At 43.1% G+C, this 18,225-nt stretch overlaps 1 pseudogene; it reads left to right on the top strand.

Moving 5' to 3' along the window:
• Positions 1–18,225, top strand: part of LOC136171508 (low molecular weight phosphotyrosine protein phosphatase pseudogene) — a 49,117-nt pseudogene that overhangs the window by 18,354 nt on the left and 12,538 nt on the right.

The following is an 18,225-nucleotide window of genomic DNA, read 5'->3' as shown; positions in this document are numbered from 1 at the left end:
ATTTATAGGACCCATCCATGACCTGGCCTGTCACGAGACCAACTTCATCTGGGCTATGTCAGTTTTACTACTGAAATAACCTCTGTTGGCCCAGCTCCAGGTAGATCAGTTTTCTTAAACCTCACTTTTAGCTATATCACACCTGTTCAGAAACTCTCAGTGGCTCCCCGTGACCTCTAAATTAAGATGAAATCTCAGCCTGAGGGTCTCGGTTTGGCCTGATCTCACCTACCCTACCTCTATAGTTTCATCTTTCCATCTCTCTGTAACATACCAGCCTTAGTGGCTTCATCCTCAGTATGCTAATTGAATTGCTTAAGTATTTTCTAACCTTTTATTTCTGTGTCCTTTGCCTTTGCTGAACTTTGATGGGATTTCAACATAGGAGGACAGAGAGAGATGGAGGAAGATGGCTAAATGGAGCAATGGGAAATGATGACACAGATATAGGAAGTGTACAAAGACCTGAGAGGAGATATGTTTGGTGACTGGATAGTGGGCACATAGACTCCCAGAATCATAGCCCTTAAGGAGGAAACTAAACATATCATCTGGTCTACCCCTGGCCTTCATGCTGGGGAAATATTGTTGTTCCTCTTCTCTATATTAGATCACTAAAGCTCAGAGAGGTAAAAATGACATAAATGCTTAGGCCGACAAATCAAGGTCATCCTATCGAAGCCTTTAAATGCCAGGTTAAACAACTTGTACTAACTTCACTCAGTGATGGGGACTGTTGACAGCTTTCACTGGGGTAGTGACGTGATTAAACCTGTTGTGGGGGCAGTACTTTCAAACTGTGGGATATGATCCGTTAGTGGGTCAAAAAGTCAATTTCATGAGTCTCATGATAAAAAAAATAGCAGAGTGCAGCGGTGCTTTTTGTGTTTTGTATGTGTGTACTGGGTAGTAAAGTAAAATATGTTTCCTACTGTGAGTCATGGCCAAAAAATTTTGAAAGCCCCAGAGTTAGGAAGATTAATCTGACAGCAAATCATAGGCTGAATGAAGGGTGTGGAGGAGGAACCTGGAGCCTAGGAGTCTAGTTAGGGTGCTCTCTCCCTAGCCCAAGTGGGCAGTAAGAAGAATCTGAATGGAAAGGAGAAGCCATGGGAAAGGAGATGAGGAGGAGGACATGAGGTATCCTGTGGGGTAGGAATGTAGAGTCTCAGGACGTTGGATTGTGGGGGCTCAGGGAGAGGGAAGAACCAGTCAGAGATGATTGAAAGTCACACTTGAGTGCTTGGGAAAATGCTGGTGCCCAAAGCCAAGGATGGGGAGCAAGTTGGAAGAAGGGGCTGGTTTGAGCCCCTTGAGCTTTCATCACCAAAGACTGATGAAAGATACACAACCACCATCAGTACTGGATCAGTCAGGGCCCCAGCAGGGGAAGGAATCCACTAATACAGTTTCAATGTAGAGACTGAAGGAAGGGAGGATTTCCAGAGCTGTGGGCAGGCTTAAGGGAACCAACCTAGGCTGGTGCCCAGAGATTAATCACGGTAGGAAGCTCTGCCTCTCTGATTCCTCCGGACGCCAATCCTCTAGGACAGCATTCCCAACTTCTACCCTTCCATCCCTGAAACATGTACCTGACCGCCACTTGGTTTGTCACTATCATTATTCCTAGTGCTACTATTATTTCTAGCTTTACCATCACAACTGGCAAATGTTTATTGAACCCTTACCCTGTGCCAGGGGCTTGACATGCTTGATACTTTTGGGGGGCCCTGCCATGCAGCATGTGGGATCCTAATTCCCTGACCAGGGATCAAACCCACCACCCCTGCATTTGAAGAGTGGAGTCTTTAACCACTGGACCACCAGGGAAGTCCCTAAATGCATGATTTCATTTAATCATATTATGTGTTCTTTCTGTCAATAGTTCAACTTTACATATGAAGGAGTAGAAACTCAGGGACTTTTAAAAAGCTTGCCCTACCACACAGATAATAAGTGACGAAGCTACAGTAATGAAAGCAGGCAGTCTGATTTCTTGACCAGTCTTCATCCTTGTAATGCTTTCCTAATTCTTGAGAAATAGAAGACAACAAAGGGAGCAAATAATGGGGCAGTTAACCACAGCAAGACTTAAAATAAGTCAGTAGTGATGTGAGACTTTAAATTTTATACAAGAGGAACCAGGCATCTTGTGGTTCCGCTTTCCTAATTCTTCTTCAAAGCTCTAGTGGGACTTGTCAGTCTAGGCTTTATCTAGACTATCATCCTCCCACTCACCCACTACCCACAGAGTCAGCTGCTAGAGTCATGATTTCCAGTTTAAGCTGGGGGTGGAATTGGTTTGCCCTAGTTGCCTGGCCATGGACATTGCAACCACTCTCCAAACCTTCTTCTCAGTCTTCCTTCTGGATAGGGCCTCCTAGTTGCCCCTTGACCACCTTCTCTGCAGTTGCTTGAGTCAGGTCCAGGCTGGGAGCCCCGTGATTCTTCTCAGGGCCTGGGGCCACTGCACTGATTGTAGAGTTGCCCCCTTCTGCTCCTTCTGCCCTCTTCCACTGCCCTTCTTGGAAGTCCTGCCTTTTCCAACAATCCAGTTCACATCCCTATGCGGGGTGCCTGAACTGTGTGTTATCTGACCAAGTGGTTAGGCCCTGTCTATCCTAAGTTCACATTCACACAGTCCAAGAAACCCTGTGAGCCTCATTTTACTCCTTGGAAGAAATGCTATGACCAACCTAGACAGCATATTAAAAAGCAGAGACATTACTTTACCAACAAAGGTCCATCTAGTCAAGGCTACGGTTTTTCCAGTGGTCATGTATGGATGTGAGAGTTGGACTATAAAGAAAGCTGAGCACCAAAGAATTGATGCTTTTGAACTGTGGTGTTGGAGAAGACTTTTGAAAGTCTCATGGACTGCAAGGAGATCCAACCAATCCATCCTAAAGGAAATCAGTCATGAGTTTTCATTGAGAGGATTGATGTTGAAACTGAAACTCCAATACTTTGGCTACCTGATGCGAAGAACTGACTCATTGGGAGGAAAAGACCCTTATGCTGGGAAAGATTGAAGGTGGGAGGAGAAGAGGACGACAGAGAATGAGATGGTTGGATGGTATCACCGACTCAATGGACATGAGTTTGAATAAACTCCAGGAGTTGCTGATGGACAGGGAGGCCTGGCGTGCTGCAGTCCATGGGGTTGCAAAGAGTTGTACATGACTGAGCGACTGAACTGAACTGAACTGAACTGAAGTGGCCCCAGCCAAAATCCTGGGACCAGTCTGTCTGCCTACCCCCTGAACCTCCAGCTGTCCACCACCCTGTACATGAGTACACTCTGGACCCCTCACAGTGCCCTCTTCTCACATATGAAGGGCTCGATACCCTGCTCAGCTCACTGATCCGAGAGGCCTGTGGAAGACTGAGCAAGGTTCCCCAGCTCACGCCTGTAGCCTCGTGCTCCCTCCAGGCTGCCTTCTGATGACTCACTGCCCTCACACTCGTGCCTTCCCTCCCCTCTTTATTTCAGGAAATGACTTTTGAGAATGATCTCTCCCCCTTCTCTGATCTCTCCCCCTTCCCTCCTTGTAAATTGGTTTAGCTGCACCAGCTCTTAGTGATAGCATGTGGGATCTAGTTCCCTGACCAGGGATCGAACCCAGGCCCCCTGCATTGGCAGCATAGAGTCTTAGCCACTAGACCATCAGGGAGGTCCCCCTCATCTTTTTAACAATAGAAAAATACATACAGAGAATAAGAACAACAATCTCTAATGCTGTTAGTAACACACATGGACACATAGGCACACACATGAGTGCGTGCATGTGCACACACACGTACACACAGTCTCCAAAGAAACTTTTAAAAACCAGGTTTATAGGGAAAGGGACTGTGGGCTCTCCTGGTGAAGGCAGTAGAACATTAACTACCTTGTTTCCATTGCTACCACAGATAGAGAAATTGCTTCAAACTGGAGAGGAAAAGAATAAGGTGGTCCAGAAGAATGTAAGCCTGAGATAAACTGCAGTCAAGAAGGAAAATTCAGCTGCTTTAACAGCACAGTCTCTATGTCCAGACAAATTATGTCCTAGGATGCTGGTTGCAAACTTTTTAGTATTAAAACTTTTTCATACAAATCTTATATAAACTCTAATTTTAAAAAAATGTTTAAATGATTTTTGTATACATTTTAAGTTAAAACTTATTTAGCACTCACTTCTTATAAAGTTAATCTATGAGGAAAAATGACTGTCTTGATTAATTCCAAATTTGGAACAATTAATTTAGGTACAGCCATTGCAATCCTCTGTGCATTTAACTTACCTTTATATTATTTTAGTCACAAAGAGTAAACAAATATTTAAAAAAAAAATAAGGGACATCCCTGATGGTCCAATGGTTTAAAATCTGCCTTGCAATCCAGGAGACATGGGTTCGATCCCTGGTCAGGGATCTGAGATCCCACATGCCTTAGGGCAGCCCATGTGCCAAAACTAACACCCAACACAACCAAATAAATAAAATACTAAACACACACACACACACATACACACACACATACACACACCAGCTTGCCTAGTCACCTGTCTGTTCTTTAAACTGATCCAGAAGTTTGAAGAATGGAATACGAGAACACTTAAAAATTTCCACATAACCATAATTAATACTATTGAATTTCTTGTTTTGGATGCAAAAGTCAGACATGAACTACCCAACATCTTTTATAAGCAGTAGAGCCACGTGGCAGGTTGCACATTCACTTGTGAAAGCCTCCTGAGGCCTGACAAGAACATAGACCAAATAAATAGGTGCTTCAGAGCCTGGTGTGACTGCATGCTGTGTTTTGGGTAACTGCATCACAGGAACAGTAAAAGGCCAGTGCAGATCCATAACTTTCCTAATTGATGGCACATGACTAACTAATCCACGGTGGTAGAGTCAGATAGTGATGGGAGAAGGGTGCCAGTGACCTGAAAGGGCATACATGGGGACTTCCCTGGTGGTGCAGTGAATTGTAATCCACCTGCCAATGCAGGGGACATGGGTTCAATCCCTGGTCCGGGAGGATTGCACATTCACAGAGCAACTAAGTCTGTGCACCTCAATTATTGATCTCTCGTGATGCAACTACTGAAGCCTGTGCAACTAGAACCCATGCTCCGCAACAAGAGAAGCCGCTGCAGTGAGAAGCTCGCACACCAAAACTGGAGAGTAGCCCCCGCTTGCTGCAACTAGAGAAAGCCCACGTGCAGCAATGAAGACCCATCTCGACAACAACAAAAGTAATTAATTAGTAAAATAAAAAGAAAGGGCATAAAGGGATTCTAGAGTGCTGGACGTTGCCTATATCTTGAGATGGGTGGTGATTATATGGAGTATGAGCTAAATACTTAAGAATTGTGCATTTGACTGTAGGTACATTATACTGTGCGAAACTACTTCACGTTCAAGGTCAGGAGGGGCCATGAGAAGATACCACTCGTCCAAGGTAAGGAGCAGCGGCTGTGCTTTGCTGGAGCAGCCATGAAGAGATACCCCACGTCCAAGGTAAGAGAAACCCAAGTAAGACGGTAGGTATTGTGAGAGGGCATCAGAGGGCAGACACACTAAAACCATAATCACAGAAAACTAGCCAATCTGATCACAGGACCACAGTCTTGTCTAACTCAGTGAAACTAAGCCCTGCCGTGTGGGGCCACCCAAGACAGTCGGGTCATGGTGGAGAGGTCTGCCAGAATGTGGTCCACTGGAGAAGGGAATGGCAAACCACTTCAGTGTTCTTACCTTGAGAACCCCATGAACAGTATGAGAAGGCAAAATGATAGGATACTGAAAGAGGAACTCCCCAGGTTGGTAGGTGCCCAATATGCTGCTGGAGATCAGTGGAGAAATAACTCCAGATAGAATGAAGGGATGGAGCCAAAGCAAAAACAATACCCAGTTGTGGATGGGACTGGTGATAGAAGCAAGGTCTGATGCTCTAAAGAGCAATATTGCATAGGAACCTGGAATGTTAGGTCTATGAATCAAGGCAAATTGGAAGTGGTCAAACAGGAGATGGCAAGAGTGAATGTCGACATTCTAGGAATCAGCGAACTAAAATGGACTGGAATGGGTGAATTTAACTCAGATGACCATTATATCTATTACTGTGGGCAGGAATCCCTTAGAAGAAATGGAGTAGCCATCATGGTCAACAAAAGAGTCCAATATGCAGTACTTGGATGCAATCTCAAAAATATCAGAATAATCTCTGTTTGTTTCCAAGGCAAACCATTCAATATCACAGTAATCCAAGCCTATGGCCCAACCAGTAACGCTGAAGAAGCTGAAGTTGAACAGTTGTATGAAGACCTACAAGACCATTTAGAACTAACACCCAGAAAAGATGTCCTTTTCTTTATAGGGGACTGGAATGCAAAAGTAGGAAGTCAAGAAACACCTGGAGTAACAGGCAAATTTGGCCTTGGAGTATGGAATGAAGCAGGGCAAAGGCTAGTTAGAGTCTTGCCAAGAGAATGCACTGGTCATAGCAAACACCCCCTTCCAACAACACAAGAGAAGACTCTATACATGATCATTACCAGATGGTCAACACCAAAATCAGATTGATTATTTTCTTTGCAGCCAAAGATGGAGAAGCTCTATACAGTCAGTAAAAACAAGGCCTGTAGCTGATTGTGGCTCAGATCATGAACTCCTTATTGCCAAATTCAGACTTAATTAGAAGAAAGTAGGGAAAACCACTAGACCATTCAGGTATGACCTAAATCAAATCCCTTATGAATATACAGTGGAAGTGAGAAATAGATTTAAGGGACTAGATCTGATAGACAGAGAGCCTGATGAACTATGGATGGAGGTTCGTGACATTGTACAGGAGACAGGGATCAAGACCATCCCCATGGAAAAGAAATGCAAAAAGGCAAAATGGTTGTCTGAGGAGGCCTTACAAATAGCTGTGAAATAAAGAGAAGCGAAAAGCAAAGGAGAAAAGGAAAGATATTCCCATTTGAATGCAGAGTTCCAAAGAATAGCCAGGAGAGATAAGAAAGGCTTCCTCGGCGATCAATGCAAAGAAATAGAGGAAAACAACAGAATAGGAAAGACCAGAGATCTCTTAAAAAAAATTAAAGATGCCAAGGGAACATTTCATGCAAAATGGGCTCAATAAAGGACAGAAATGGTATGGACCTAACAGAAGCAGAAGATATTAAGAAGAGATGGCAAGAATACACAGAAGAACTGTACAAAAAAGATCTTCACGACTCAGATAATCACGATGGTGTGATCACTCACCTAGAGCCAGACATCCTGGAATGTGAAGTCAAGTGGGCCTTAGGAAGCATCACTATGAACAAAGCTAGTGGATGTGATGGAATTCCAGTTGAGCTATTTCAAATCCTAAAAGATGATGTTGTGAAAGTGCTGCACTCAATATGCCAGAAAATTTGGAAAACTCAGCAGTGGCCACAGGACTGGAAAAGGTCAGTTTTTATTTCCATCCGTAAGAAAGGCAATCCCAAAGAATGCTCAAACTACTGCACAATTGCACTCATCTCACATGCTAGTAAAGTAATGCTCAAAATTCTCCAAGCCAGGCTTCAGCAATACGTGAACCGAGAACTTCCAGATGTTCAAGCTGGTTTTAGAAAAGGCAGAGGAAAAGACCCTGATGCTGGGGGGAATTGGGGGCAGGAGGAGAAGGGGACGACAGAGGATGAGATGACTGGATGGCATCACTGACTCGATGGGCACGAGTTTGAGTAAACTCCGGGAGTTGGTGATGGACAGGGAGGCCTGGCATGCTGCGATTCATGGGGTTGCAAAGAGTCGAACACGACTGAGCAACTGGCCTGACCTGACCTGACATTATACTGCAAAGCCTTGTTAGCTGAAGGAGAGCAGGAGAAGGGAGAGAGACGCAGGGAGGGCCCAAGAAACTCTGTCCGAAGATTTGTTCAAAAACCTGTAAGCAAAATTGCTTTCCATTGGGTTAGGATCTGGTAGCTAACAAGGCCAGAGAAGGCAATGGCACCCCACTCCAGTACTCTTGCCTGGAACATCCCAAGGACAGAGGAGCCTGGTAGGCTGCAGCCCATGGGGTCACTTAAAGTCGGACACGACTGAGCAACTTCACTTTCACTTTTCACTTTCATGCACTAGAGAAGGCAATGGCACCCCACTCCAGTGTTCTTGCCTGGAAAATCCCAGGGACGGGGGAGCCTGGTGGGCTGCTGTCTTTGGGGTCGCACAGAGTCAGAGACGACTGAAGTGACTTAGCAGCAGCAGCTAACATGGCTGCATGTTTGTGTTTTTAATTATAGTTTAAAAAATGGTTTTAAATATATCTTAAAAATGAAATCAAAGTATATTTAAATACAAATTTTAAATCAAATATAGCTAGAAAGTGAAATTCAAATCAAATTCAAATAACTAGTGACCTCACCTTTCTTTTTCCTCAGCCCAGCTTGGAAAGTGAGAGAAAACGAGCCGAAGGCAAAGAGGCAGAAAGCAGAAATTTCCTGGTGGTCCAGTGGTTAGGACTCAGCACTTTCACAGCCACGGGCCTGGGTTCAATCCCTGATCTAGGAACTAAGACCCCAAGAGTCTCATGGAGTGACCAAAAAAAAAAAAAAAAGAAGTCAGAAAGCATCTCTCATCCTTTGATCATGAGAGTGAAAATGTGTTTCATGTTTCTCATAGCTTATTAAATGCCAGGTTCAAAATGTCCCGTTGAGGAGGCGGTGTCCACATGGGAGATGGGTGTGGCCATCACATCAATTGTGTTAAGCTCAGCATTCTAGGCTTCTGTTGGCTCCTACCCTTTCATCTATCAGAAATATTTCCTTGAAAGGATGAACACTCAAGTCTGGTGTTAGGGCCATGTGTCCCCCCTTCAGATCATTGCCAGAAAGAAATGGTTTTAAGCTATGAAGAAAACAAATTAGGTCTGCCTCAGTTTGTCTGTGTGAACCTTCAGGTTCCAGCAGACCTGCTTCTCAGATGTACTGGATTTTCATCTTCCAGTTTCAGAGATCTGAACTAATTATGCCTTAGAAGCAAATCTCGGCTTCAAAGCGTTCCTCTCTGCCAGGTACTTGGGGTGTGAAGGGCTACATTCTGCTTTGGTAAACTCCGTCCAGGTTGGGGTTCAAGACCAAAAGTGGTTACAGTTGGATGCCGCAGGCTGGTAAGAGATTTACCAAGTCTTTCCCGAGAGAGGTCGCTTCTCGATCTTTTGCACTTTTTATAAGTAAGGTTTCAGGCCCTTCCTCTGCCCGAGCCTTCATATCCCAAAAGGTATTTGTCTTTCTAGAAGCCTCTTCTTTCAGGTCAGCCATGGGCTAATCTGATGTTTTACAGTTCTGACAGGCTCTGCTCACCTTTTACTTCATTCTCACAGACCTGTGGGTGTTTTATGAACTGGCCTTGAAAAAGTTTTACAGACTCCAGTCTAGATTTTCTCTGCCAGTTCTCTGTTTGCTTGTTATGTTGCAAGAATGTGACCCAACAGCCTCCACACCCCATGAGTCAGCCTCCGTCTAATGAGCGGTGTGTTCCAGGCCTTCGTGGGCCAGCACCTCCTCTAATGAAGGCCAGGTGCTGCCCCGGCCGCCAGCGCCCTGCCTGAGCCGGGGTGGGAGTCAGAAACACTCGCCACAGGTGGGCAGAGGGAAAGGGAAGGTGAATTCCAGTTTGTTCCACTCCCCATCGCTGAAGCCACTCTTGGCCCTTCCCCAGCACAGCCTGGGAGGTGCAAGTAAGGGTTAGGAAGAACTTTCGTTGTGAGATGCATTTTGAAGAGGGCTGGCAGAGGGCTATTTTTCTCTCTCTTTTCTTTTAAATCAATTCTTATTGCTTTGTGGTGTTGTGTTAGTTTCTGCGGTACAGCAAATTGAATCAGTCATACATATACATATACCCCCTCTTTTTAGATTTCCTCCCCATTTAGGTCACCGCAGAGCACTGAGTAGAGCTCCCTGTGCTATCCAGGAGGTTGTCATTAGTTATCTGTCTAATACATAGTAGCGTGTATGTCAATCCCAATCTTCCAGTTTATCATGCCCCTTTGTCCTTAGTATCCATAAGTTCATTCTCTACATCTGTGTCTCTATTTCTGCTTTGCAGTTAAGTTTGTCTGTATCATTTTTCTGAATTCCACATGTAAGTGATATTGTACAATATTTATTTTTCTCTTTCTGGCTTACTTCACTCTCTGTGACAGTCTCTAGGTCTATGGAGACTCCTCAAAAAACTAAAAATAGACCCACCATATGACCCAGAAATCTCACACCTGGGCAAATACCTGGAGAAAATGATAATTCAAAAAGATACATGTACCCCAATGTTCTTTGCAGCAATATTTATAATAGCCAGAACATGGAAGCAACCTAAATGTCCATCAGCAGAGGATGGATAGAGAAGACAGAGCACGTATACATGATGGAATATTCAGTTTAGTTCAGTTGCTCAGTCGTGTCTGACTCTTTGTGACCCCATGGACGGCAGCACCCAAGGCCGCTCTGTCCATCACCAGCTCCCGGAGTTGATTCAAACTCATGTCCAGTGAGTCAGTGATGCCATCCAATCATCTCATTCTCTGTCATCCCCTTCTCCCACCTTCAATCTTTCCCAGCATCAGGATCTTTTCAAATGAGTCAGCTCTTCACATCAGGTGGCCAAAGTATTGGAGTTTCAGCTTCAACATCAGTCCTTCCAATGAACACCCAGGACTGATCTCCTTCAGGATGGACTGGTTGGATCTCGTTGCTGTCCAAGGGACTCTCAAGAGCCTTCTCCAACACCACAGTTCAAAAGCATCAATTTTTCAGCGCTCAGCTTTCTTTATAGTCCAACTCTCACATCCATACATGACTACTGGGAAAACCATAGCCTTGACTAGATGGACCTTTGTTGGCAAAGTAATGTCTCTGCTTTTTAATATATTGTCTAGGTTGGTCATAACTTTCCTTCCAAGGAGTAAGCGTCTTTTAATTTCATGGCTGCAGTCGCAATCTGCAGTGATTTTGGAGCCCCCCAAAATAAAGCCTGCCACTGTTTCTACTGTTTCTCCGTCTATTTGCCATGAAGTGATGGGACCGGATGCCATTATCTTAGTTTTCTGAATGTTGAGCTTTAAGCCAACTTTTTCACTCTCCTCTTTCACTTTCATCAAGAGTCTCTTTAGTTCTTCTTCACTTTCTGCGTAAGTGTGGTGTCACCTGCATTACTCAGCCATAAAAAGAAATGAATATGTGGCTATTTGCATAGTGGCCACCTCTTACTATGGGACAGGCAGTTGATATCCACCTAGGATTTGTGTGAAGAAGCCTATCTTATTTTCAGCTAATTTGTCTTTGATTTGCGGGGCATTAATTTGTGAAAAAAAAAATCTGACTGTTAAGCTTTTGAGGGCAAACCAGAGAAAATCATATAATTAGCAGCTCAAAGATGCTCAGAATCTCTGTCCAGAAAAAGAAAGAGATGACAGAGAGGAAGAAATCACTGTGCTCTAGAGCTGTGGCAGAAGGCCAGACAGGATAATGGCCACAGAAAAGAGAGGAATGAATTTAGTTTAAACATATGCCTCTTTGGAAAGGAATTGCTTAGGGAAAGTTTATGCCTTAATTACTACTCCTACTAAATGGGAAAATCTTAACTGATTTTACCTTAAATTCTTTTAATTTTAAACTCTTTTTATCAGATTTTTAAAAATTCAGGCCTCCTTGCAAAAATGCAAACACATTTCTGTCTCTGGATGGGCTGTAACAAAAGCAGAAGGCTTGAAAATAGTTTTATGAAAAGAGATGAAATCTGAGCACAGTTCATACATTTACCAATGATTTTTCTGTTTGCTGCATGTTATCTATGAATTATCTGACACAAAACAGTTGGTAGGCTGCTGGAAGGACGTGGTGGGCTCTGTCAGGAACTGCACCCTAGTTTGTGGTCAAGTCAGAGACAAAATTTACGTAATATGAGTTTCAGCCAACTAATCCTACCCCACAGGGTGGCTACCCCTCCCCTCCTGAAGGTCCAGGACCGGCCATACCTTGGGCTGGCTTCTGCCCCATCAGGAAACACAGGTCTCCTGGCCGCTAGTGCCAGAGTGTTGCCTGGTTCCTAACTACTCCCATAGATTTGTTTGCTTTCATTTAATTGGGGGAGGATTTTTAAATTTAATTTATTTATTTTAAAATTTTCATTGAAGTATAGTGTTGATTTACAATGCTGAGTTAAATTCTTTAAAAAAAAAAAAACTTTAAAAAATTATTTATTTATTTTTGGCTGTGCTGGGTCTTTGTTGTTGTGTGGGCTTTTCTCTAGTTGTGGAGAGAGAGGGCTACTCTCTAGTTGCGGTGCGCAGGCTTCTCATTACAGTGACTTCTCTTGTTGCAGAGCACAGGCTCTAGGGCCCTGGCTCAGTAGTGGTGGTGTACAGGGTTAGTTGCTCTGTGACATATGGAATCTTCCCGGATCAGGGATTGAACCTGTGTCTACTACATTGACAGGTGGATGCTTTACCTCTGAGTCACTAGAGAAGCTCTATTGTGTTAATTTCTGCTGTACATCAGAAAGTGAGTCTGTTACTGTTGTTCATTCGCCCAGTTGTGTCCATTTCTTTGTGACCCCATGGACTATAGCACGCCAGGTCTCCCTGTCCTTCACCATCTCCCAGAGTTTGCCGAAGTTCACATCCATTGAACCAGTGATGCCATTCAACCATCTCATCCTCTGCTGCCCTCTTCTCCTTTTGCCTTCAGTCTTTCCCAGCATCAGGGTCTTTTCCAGTGAGCCAGCTTTTCACATCAAGTGGCCAAAGTATAGGAATGTCAGCTTCAGCATCAGTCCTTCCAATGAATATTCAGGGTTGATTTCCTTTAGGATTGACTGGTTGATCTTTGCTGTCCAAGGGACTCTCAAGAGTCTTCTCCAGCACCACAGTTCAAAAGCATCAATTCTTTGACCCTCAGCCTTATTTATGGTCCAACTCTCACATCCATACATGACTACTGAAAAAAACATACCTTTGACTATACAGATCTTTCTCAGCAAAATAATCTCTGCTTTTGTTTAAAATTTTTTTAATTATTTATTTTAATTGGAGGCTATTTACTTTACAATATTGTAGTGGATTTTACCATATATTGACATAAACCAGCCATGGGTGTACATGTGTCCCGCATCCTGAAATCCCTCCCAGCTCCCTCTCCGCTATCTAGGTTGGTCATAGCTTTTCTTCCAAGGAGCAAGCGTCTTTTAATTTCATGGCTGCAGTCACCATCTGCAGTGATTTTGGAGCCCAAGAAAATAAAGCATTTCATTGTTTCCATTGTTTCCCCATCTATTTGTCAGAAGTATGGGACCGGATGCCATGATCTTAGTTTTTTGAATGTTGCATTTTAAGCCAGCTTTTTCACTCTCCTCTTTCTCTTTAATCAAGGAAGCTCTTTAGTTCCTCTTTGCTTTCTGCCATAAGAGATGTGTCATCTGCATATCTGAGGTTATTGATATTTTTCACGGCAATCTTGATTCAAGCTTGTGCATCATCCAGCCCGGCATTTTGCATGATGTACTCTGCATATAAGTTAAATAAGCAGGGTGACAATATACAGCCTTGACATACTCCTTTCGCCATTTGGAACCAGTCTGTTGTTCCATGTCCGGTTCTAAGTGTTTCTTCTTAACCTGCATACAGATTTCTCAGGAGGCAGATAAAGTGGTCTGTTATTCTCATCTCTAAGAATTTTTCACAGTTTGTTGTGAACTGCCGAGTCAGAGGCTTTAGCAAAGTCAATGAAGCAGAGTAGATGTTTTTCTGGAATACTCATGCTTTTTCTATGATCCAACAGTCAGTCAGTCAGTTCAGTCGCTCAGTCGTGTCCGACTATTTGCGACCCCATGAATTGCAGCACGCCAGGCCTCCTTGCCTATCACAAACTCCCGGAGTTTACTCAAACACATGTCCATCGAGTCGGTGATGCCATCCAGCCATCTCATCCTCTGTCGTCCCCTTCTCCTCCTGCCCCCAATCCCTCCCAGCATCAGGGTCTTTTCCAATGAGTCAACTTTTCACATGAGGTGGCCAAAGTACTGGAGTTTCAGCTTCAGCATCAGTCCTTGAATGAACACCCAGGACTGATCTCCTTTAGGATGGACTGGTTGGATCTCCTTATAATCCAACAGATGTTGACAATTTGATCTCTGGTTCCTCTGCCTTTTTCTAAATCCAGCTTGAACATCTGAAAGTTCTCAGTTTGCATACTGTTGAAGCCTGGCTTGGAGAATTTTGAGCATTACTTTGCTATCATGTGAAATGAGTGCAGTTGTGTGGTAATCTGAACATTCTTTGGCATTGCCTTTCTTTGGGACTGGAATGAAAACTGACATTTTCCAGTCCTGTGGTCACTGCTTAGTTTTCCAAATTTGTTGGCATCTTGAGTTCAGCACTTTAACAGCATCAGTTTTTATGATTTGAAATAGCTCAGCTGGAATTCCATCACCTCCACTAGCTGCTAGATCATATGACAATTCTATTTTTAGTTTTTTTAGGAACCTGCATAGTGTTTTCCATAGTGGCTGCACAATTTTACTTCTCACCAATGGTGTAAAAAGTTTCTCTTTTCTCCACATCCTCTTCAGAATTGATTATTTGCAGATGTTTTAATGATGGCCATTCTGACCAGTGTGAGGTGGTACCTCATCATAGTTTTGATTTGCATTTCTCTAATAATTAGAATGATGAACATCTTTTCCTGTGCCTGTTGGCCATCTGTCTGTCTTTTTTGGAGAAATTTCTATTTAGGTCTTCTGCCCATTTTTTGATTGGGTTATTTTTTTGTTATTGTTATTGAATTGCATGAGCTGTTTTTATATTTTGGAAATTAGACCCTTATCAGTAGCATGATTTGCAAATAGTTTCTCCCATTCCATAGGTTGTCTTTCCATTTTGTTTATGGTTTCTTTTGATGTGCAAAAACTTATAAGCTTAATTAGATCCCGTTTGGGGTTTTTTTGTTTTTGTTTTTGTTTTTTTGCTTTATTTCTGTTGCCTTGGGAGACTGACCTAAGAAAACATTGGTATGATTTATGTCAGAGAATGTTTTGCCTATGTTCTCTTCTAGGCATTTTATGGTGTCTTGTTAAGTCTTTAAGCCATTTGGAGTTTATTTTTGTATATGGCATGAGATTGTGTTCTAACTTCATTGGTTTACATGCACCAGTCCAAATTTCCCAGCACCACTTGCTGAAGAGGATATTTTTGTTTTGATAAAATTCCATTTTTACAGAAAAATTGCAAGAAGAGTACAAGGAGCTACAATCTTTGATCCATTTGTTTGCATTTTTGTCTTATTTACACTCTGGTTCATGTTCTCTCTTGCTCTCTCTCCCCCCATTTAAAAAGCAAGTTGGAGACGTGGTGTCCCTTTACTCCTAAATACTGCAGTGTGCATTTTCCAGCAAGACATTCTCCTACTGAGCACAGTTCAGTGAACACAATCAGGAAATTAAGCACTAACAGTACTACTATTAGAGAAGGAAATGGCAACCCACTCCAGTATTCTTGCCTGGAGAATCCTGCGGACAGAGAAGCCTGGTGGGCTGCTGTCCATGGGGTCGCACAGAGTCGGACACGACTGAAGCGACTTAGCAGCAGCAGCAGCAGCAGTAGCAGCAGTGCTATTATCTATTTCATCAATTGTTCCCACAATATCCTTACTTTCTTTTTCTCCCCTGAGTCCAGGATTACATCCAAGATAATGTACAAAATTTAGTTGTCCATCTATTTATTTTCCTTTATTCTGGAACATTACTTCAGCTTTTCTTTTTGTGTCTTGACCTTAACATTTTAAAAGAGTATGAGCCAGTTATTTTGTAGAACATCTTTCAATCTGGGTTTGTTTCATATTTCCTCATGATTAGATTCAGGTTATACATTTTCGACAAGAATATCACAGAATTAGTGGTGTGTCCTTCTCCCAGCATTCCAATCCCAGATACATGATATTAAATTTTGGTTTATACCAATATAGCAATGTTATGGTTTAATGACCTAAATTGGTTTCTGCATTACAGAATTGGTTTCTGATTTACAGAGTACATCATGAGAAACACTGGGCTGGAAGAAGCACAAGCTGTAATCAAGATTGCCGGGAGAAATATCAATAACCTCAGATATGCATGGTTTAATGACCTAAATTGGTTTCTGCATTACAGAATTGGTTTCTGATTTACAGAGTACATCATGAGAAACACTGGGCTGGAAGAAGCACAAGCTGGAATCAAGATTGCCGGGAGAAATATCAATAACCTCAGATATGCAGATGACACCACCCTTATGACAGAGAGTGAACAGGAACTAAAAAGCCTCTTGATGAAAGTGAAAGAGGAGAGTGAAGAAGTTGGCTTAAAGCTTAACATTCAGAAAACTAAGATCATGGCATCTGGTCCCATCACCTGATGGGAAATAGATGGGGAGACAGTGGAAACAGTGTCAGACTTCATTTTTGGGGGCTCCAAAATCACTGCGGATGGTGACTGCAGCCATGACATTAAAAGATTCTTATTCCTTGGAAGGAAAGTTATGACCAACCTAGATAGTATATTAAAAAGCAGAGACATTGACATTACTTTGCCAACAAATTTCCGTCTGGTCAAGGCTATGGTTTTTCCAGTGGTCATGCATGGATGTGAGAGTTGGACTGTGAAGAAAGCTGAGCGCCAAAAAATTGATGCTTTTGAACTGTGGTGTTGGAGAAGACTCTTGAGAGTCCCTTGGACTGCAAGGAGATCCAACCAGTCCGTCCTGAAGGAGATCAGTTCTGGGTGTTCATTGGAAGGACTGATGTTGAAGCTGAAACTCCAGTACTTTGACCACCTCATGCGAAGAGTTGACTCATTGGAAAAGACCCGGATGCTGGGGGGGATTGGGGGCAGGAGGAGAAGGGGACGACAGAGGATGAGATGACTGGATGGCATCACTGACTTGATGGGCACGAGTTTGAATAAACTCCGGGAGTTGGTGATGGACAGGGAGGCCTGGCGTGCTGCGATTCATGGGGTCGCAAATAGTCGGACACGACTGAGAGACTGAACTGAATTGAACTGACCTGACCTGTGGAGTTATTATTTTTTTTTCCCTTTGTAATCAGTAAGTAATTGAGGAGCGTACTTTGCAACTCTGTAAACTACTCTGTCTTTTTGTCAAACTTTTACCTATTAGTTTTCTACCTCAATGAGAGCCCCATTAAGCAGGCTTCTCAGTCCTTTCAACACAATTCTTTGAGTATTTCTTTGGGGCTTCCCATATGGCTCAGTGGTAAAGAATCTGTCTGCCAATACAGGAAACAGAGGAGATGCAGGTGTGATCCCCGGGTCGGGAAGATCCCCTGGAGGAGGGAATGGCAGTCCACTTGTATTCTTGCCTGGAGAATTCCATGGACAGAGGAGACTGACACAGTGCAGTCCATGGGCTCACAGAGAGTTGGACACGACTGAACAATCATGCTTGTTGGCTACCTTACCTTTGTCATGTTGGCGTTCCTCTATAGTGAAGTGTTTTCCCTTTACCTCCATTTATTTATTTGTTCATTTACTTATTTATTATTTTATTTATTTGTTTGGCTGGTCTTAGTTGCTGCACGTGGGATCTTTGTCATGTCACTTGGGATCTTTCATTGAGGGAATGGACTGTCTAGTTGTGCCGCCTGGACTTGTTTGCTCCATGGCATGTGGGATTAGTTCTCTGATCAGGGATCAGACACACAGTCCCTGCATTGCAGGGTGGATTCTTAACCACTGGACCAACAGGGAAATCCCCATTTATTTATTTATCAAACCTGTGTCCCCTGCACTGAAAGGCCTGTTCTTAACCACTGGACCACCAGGGAAGTCCCTTAATATTATTTATTCTAATGTGAGATGATATCAGATTGGGCCAATGGGAGCCCCATTCAGTTGCCTTCTGAGTCCTTTCAACATGATTCTTTGAGTATTTCTTTACTTTTTGTCTCAGTTCTAGGTTCATCCTTTACTTTTCCTGTCCTCAACCCTGGAGTAAGTCATTCTCAAGGATCCCTGGTTCCTTCATTGGGGAATGGTATTTAGAAATCAAAATCTAGGGGTTAAATTACTTGTTCCTACTGTATCATTTCTTTTAGTCCCTTTTAGCAGACAGAAATATATTTTATTACCTATATATACACACATAGAGGCATAGATATATATTAGAAATATAGTGTGTATATATATGTATAT

Source organism: Muntiacus reevesi, chromosome 7, assembly GCF_963930625.1.
Source record: "Muntiacus reevesi chromosome 7, mMunRee1.1, whole genome shotgun sequence".
In the NCBI taxonomy this organism is placed as follows: domain Eukaryota; kingdom Metazoa; phylum Chordata; class Mammalia; order Artiodactyla; family Cervidae; genus Muntiacus; species Muntiacus reevesi.
The sequence above is the reverse complement of the archived record's forward strand: the minus strand, read 5'-3'. Positions and strand labels throughout refer to the sequence as shown.